Here is a 5,732-nt window from a genome sequence, read left to right as displayed (position 1 = left end):
CACATATCTTATGAGTTTGTAGAAGAATGTGAGCAGACTGGTGTGAAAGAACCGTGGAAGTAGATCAAGTATCACTTGCAAAACTAGTAGAGTAAATCCAATAGTGATGGATTTAAAAATGGATTTAAACTGCAGCAGATCGAGAGCGAAGTCCAGAGTACCTTGCAACAAGGCTAGACCCCGACAGAGTGTGAGAGTGATGTTAAAATGCAGTTCTGAATGAGCTGATCATGAGTAGCAGTGAGATGTTCAGCATCACTGTCATACATGAGAACGTGCATGAACATGTTTAATAACCATATTATATCCATATTGAAATAAAATATATAGTAGTGATCTTCTTTTCCATCCATTCTCCAAGAATGCTGACATGTTCTTTAATGTGTTTTTAGATCGTGTCCGACCTGTGTTGAGTTGAAATCTAATACAAGCATCTAATGTTTCATTTTGTTCAGGTTAATTTTAGGTTTATAACTTTATTAATCCCTGATGGGCTACAGCTGCACTTCAGAGAAAACAGAATATTAAAAATACAAAAAACAAAGTGAAAACAATGACAGAAATTCACTGAAGAATAAGAGTAATAAATAAGTCATATTTACATTGTAAAAGTTATATAATTACATTAATGCATTAGATATCATGAACAATGATCAATATTTGTATTCATCTTTGTTCATGTTAGTTAATAAAAATGCAATTGTTCATTATTAGTTCATGTGTGTTAATAGTGCATTAACTAATGTTTACTAATACAACTTTTGATTTTCAAAATGGATTAGTATAAAGTATGTTGAAATGAACATTAACAGAGATGAATGAATTCTGTAAAATATTGTTCATTGTTAGTTCATGTTAACTAATGTTGGTAACTAATGATAACAAACTGAATCTAATTGTAAAGTGTTTCCAATGATCTTAAACTGATTTCTATTAAGTGTTTTATTATTATTATTATTAACAGATTCTGGTTCAGTTGATGAAATCTACAAACATCAAAGTATGGACAATATAACAAGTATGTTCTGTTTCTTTATTACTGTCAATCATGTAGTGAATCACATGATGAATCTGAATCATTAAACTCTCTTTTCTATGTTCAGATTTTCATGAGACTCAAAGCCTTTATGACATCAGACTGAATCCAGCAGAAGATCTCACAGCAGCGAGAGGTGAAAACATCTACATTTATAATTTATATTCACTAATTACTGTAATCACAATATTGAACGTGTCTTTTAATATCTTTTACAGGTATTATGGGTTCAAATAACTCTCTTCCGAACTTTGGTGAGTTAAGATACACTTTAATGAGTTTTTATAGATTTAATGAAGTAGAGACAGGATGTTATTTTTTATTTTGTTCAGCCATGAAGAAAGACTCCAGTGACCCCCATCAGAACACCGTTACCCAGAAGTAAGGTGTAACTGAGGTGGAGGACTCGAGTTACATGCCTTGACTTGCAAATTTAAGGACATGATCGACTAAATGAAGAAAATGACTTGACTTGAGAACCAGCAACTCCAGACTTGACTTGAACTGAATGACTCTTGAATGTTTTTTTATTATTATTATTTTCATTAACTTATTATAAACAGTAATGAAATGTGTTTTAAAAACATATGCAAAATATGTAATCCCGCCTGCATCACTGATCTGCATCTGCGCGGTTAACGCTGCGCTCACAATGCGCCAAAATGACAGATGATTGTCCTTTTCCCAAAATAATCTCCTTTGGATATAAAGATTTCGAATTGGATTGTGTGAATAAAAAAAGGATGAAAATATGCAACGCAAAATGATCCGATACAACCACCACAACCTCCAATTTCATCAGACATTTCAAAAACCACAAGGAAAGGAAAGTGAATAATTTCATTATTATTTCATTATCCAGAAAGATTCATATGTAAAATTACTGTTCAAATGTTTGAGGGTTGTCAGTAATTAAAATTATTCAGGATTAATCTCGTGTTTTGTAGCGCGACAAGTTTGAAATGATCCGACATTGCCTATAAATGTGTGTGCGCCTTTTCTAAACCTTCTCAACAATATACCATAAACATGTGTCGCAATATAAAAACATTTATTTAAAACGTGACGAGTATAAAATATACAGAATGACTCGTGATGAAATCCAAGTGCTCTCATAGTGATTGTGACTGAAGAATTTAACTAAAGTGCTTGAATGCAAAACCTTTATGACTGTTTTATATAAATGAATCTCTGAAGGGAACTGACTGTCTTCAGAAACATTTCGATGACATTTTCTTTTCATCTTACCTCCATATAATGTTTAATAAAGTATTGTTTATAAGCGCAGGGCTGCTTTGTGTACAGGCGTTACCAGGGTAACAGCTGTATTTCTGCTGCATAAGTGCCCCCTACTGTCAGAGAGCGAATTTGCATTTTCATTCAGCACGTCTACCACATTGTTACACAGCATAAACGTAGTGTTATACATTTTAACCGGTTATTTTTCGAAAAATGTAAACAATTCGGATAATGAAGTATCTAGAAATATTCACAGTATTTTTAAGTGCCCACGATGAAAATATTGAGCATGTTCAATAACGCAATTTACTATATATATATTCGTCATGCACCGATCGCCCGGCCAGGGACCGGAATTTGCCGATTTTCCGCATGCTCGGCCCAGACTGGTAACCGTCCGGTCAGCCTCACGTCTTACTAATTCCAAGCCGGTCCGTTTTGTTGCCAGCGGCGCAGGCAATAACGTCACAGCCGCATGTAAACATGTCATTGGCGTGGGAGATCTTCACTATGTGAGTGAAGAATACATAAAGTTCGAAATGTGTAATAATTAAACCGCGGGTGAACCACCACAATAACTTTCGGAACAACAAACCTAATTAGACATTTATAACACCATCACCCAGCTGAAAATGCCCATTTTAAAAAAGAAGCTAAAAAGGGAATGCGGCTAAAGCTATCCAGAGCTCAGAGCCAGTCACAAGTCAGCAGCCTCTCCTATCATTCCTTGGTATGAGCAGTGAAAAGACCAAAGCAATTACGAGGAAAATTATGGAATTCATGGCCCTGGATGACCAGCTGTTCTCCATAGTTGAGGACAGAGGGATCAGAAATCTGATAAATTTCCTCGATACAGAGTATGAGGTACTTTCCGATGTCGTGTTGCCCGAGTTGTTTAATCTCGTGTCACGTCACACACGCAGCCTGTTATCTGCCAACATTTGGGTACACAAATCCGGGAGAGGGGAAGGGGGGTGCTGGATGGCAGAGGCAGGATAAATACATACAAATTGTGCCGTTGTGGTTTAACGTAATTTTTCCCACCGTGTCCGATATTAAAATCAGTGCGACACACATTGTAAAAGGCGTGGGCATTGGCGATATGGCTTCGGGATATGAAATTAAATTCTTCCATCCAGCTGTTGTTAAATGTACATGTATATTTTGTTTTTTTCGCCGGAGCACCAGCTGAGTCTTCCTCTCCCATCTACCAGTGATGCTTGATTTAACATCCTGCGTCTACTGCCTGCGCAGATATCAACAGCGCAAATGTGTTGTAGGTTGCCAGATTGTGGTCATAAATTATTTGTAATGTGTATGATGTGTCGATTGTGTGAGTAGGATGCCTTTCATTCAAGATCTGGCAACTGGACCACCTTGGAATAATATATTGATGTGATTATTCATATAACGTGGTTTGGGCCGTACAAAAGTTTTTTTTGGGAGAAAAAACAAAACGGGAGACTCCCGGGAAAAACGGGAGTGTTGACAGGTATGCAAGCCATTCCCGAAGCAGTGCTCAGTTTTACAACTGATATTTGTACATCTAACGTAAGTGGTATCGGCAGGTCACACTTGCAAAAAAATCGGCCAAGAAAATTGCAATCGGTGCATCTCTAATACATATATATTAGTATAACACTTTACTGTTATACAATTCATATAAATAAATAAAAGTTCATCTTTTCAGAGGAAAAATAAATATTATTTCAAAAATGAATCTTTATTTTAGTGCTGTTGCTTGACTTGCTTGATTTGTCTGAACTGCACTCGAGACTTGAACATTTGCTCCCACTGTTCACACCGATTTCATTTTGTCCAAAGTTACTCAAAAAATTGATATTTGCAATATTAGTGTTGATTTGAAACACATCAAATAAATCAATGCTGTTTTTCAGGACTCTGCAGATCCATTGAACTCCCGCCAAGACTCAGTAATGTTTCAATTCATTTCTAATATTTTATAAAACTGTAATTTGATACATAAACATTTCTTATGAAAAATATTTAGAATCATGGGTCTGTAGTGCTCCAGTGTGTGGTGTTCTACCACTGAGCTAATTCCCCGATAGTTGAACCCAAGAGCAGAAAAGCAAAGAGTCTGGATACTTGTGTTTCTTCCAAAAAAAAAAGTAGAGATTTGCAAAGTACAAATAAACTGGGTAAGCCGAGCTTCCACAAAACTTAGAAATGAAGAGAAACATGGAACAATAACGCAACTAGAGAGAAACTTAGCTGAGGGTTGGTCACAGGAGGAACAGGAGGTACAAAGGATCAAGACTGAACACCTTGGTGAAAAACAAGCAGGCTTATACAGGGCTGGTCACAGGTGAAGGGAATGAGGGTTAATGAGTGGATGGTTGAATTGGGTTAGGGGTGTTAGTCCCATCTGCAGGAGGGGAGGGGAACATGGCATGGAAAGTACAGGACGAGCGCCATCTGCTGGTCTGGAGGAGAATAGCATCCCAAAAGGGAGATCCTTACACATAAAAACAAATAACTTGACATTTAATTTAATTTTTCATTTATTTTACAGTTCTTAAATGTAATTTACTGTAAATTAACTGTAATTTCTTGTTTTTTCAGCTCTAGACAGAAATGAAACCTCTGACTCCAGTTGATCATCCAACGATTTAAACTACAGCGATTATGAATTATAGTTTATTTCTGTGTGTTTACATGATCTTACACAGATTATTCTTCATAAATCAATAATGCACAAGTTTATATAAACACTATAAACTGTGTTATTATCAGGGAAAGTTTATAAACATGCATAAAATCATTCTGACGGCGTATTGAATGTGTGCATGTTTATGTTTTAACATTAAAATGAGAGAAAACCCCAATCTCATGAAAACACAATTTTACTGTCAGATTTTTAGAATGAACTGATTTATATTTTCATGTCTTCATAATCTGCCGGTCAATATTGTTACTTTATGTGTCAATGTGTAAATACATTTGTTTGTGTCATAGGACAAACAAACATTCGTTTTCATGAGCAGTCCGTTTGATTCTCATGTACTTGCAAAACTAAAACACTTTCTACATTTACTTTCATACAATGATCATTTAAGATGTTTTGGGGATAAGAAATATACCATCCCAAAAATGTAACCTAAACATTTATGTTCATTTTCTAACAATTATTTTGCCTTTAATAATAAAAAAAAAGTACTCCCAGGAAATGGTTCATTATTAGTGCATTTTTAGACATGTATTTCCATTGGAAGTTTTTCTTGTTTAAAGAGGGGGTGCCCAAAAAAATTGAGAACTACTGAACTAGACCAACATGGAAATTCATGCTGTCCAAAGATGGTCTTTTCAAGATAGAGGTCGAGATATTTCTCAAAGCTTTTATGGGCTTTTAATAGTTAATAGCGTCATGGTTACTGATGTAACCTCCGTTCCTTGATGGAGGGAATGAGACATTGTGTCGATGAGTTGACACTAG

At 35.7% G+C, this 5,732-nt stretch overlaps 1 long non-coding RNA gene across 2 annotated transcripts; it reads left to right on the top strand.

Annotated features, from left to right (window-relative positions):
- The first annotated feature begins 962 nt into the window (after positions 1-962).
- On the top strand, positions 963-5,457 carry LOC127650301 (uncharacterized). Of its 2 annotated transcripts, XR_007971424.1 has the most exons (5): positions 963-1,018; positions 1,104-1,172; positions 1,255-1,290; positions 4,174-4,209; positions 4,862-5,457. It is a non-coding gene; the product is annotated as an uncharacterized LOC127650301 (long non-coding RNA). The 2 variants fall into 2 exon arrangements; XR_007971425.1 differs by lacking the exons at positions 4,174-4,209; positions 4,862-5,457 and adding an exon at positions 1,369-4,166.
- The last annotated feature ends 275 nt before the right edge of the window (positions 5,458-5,732 follow it).

The sequence above is a fragment of the Xyrauchen texanus genome, chromosome 10, assembly GCF_025860055.1.
Source record: "Xyrauchen texanus isolate HMW12.3.18 chromosome 10, RBS_HiC_50CHRs, whole genome shotgun sequence".
NCBI classification, from domain to species: domain Eukaryota; kingdom Metazoa; phylum Chordata; class Actinopteri; order Cypriniformes; family Catostomidae; genus Xyrauchen; species Xyrauchen texanus.
Note: the sequence above shows the minus strand (reverse complement) of the source record. Positions and strands in the feature narration are given on the sequence as shown.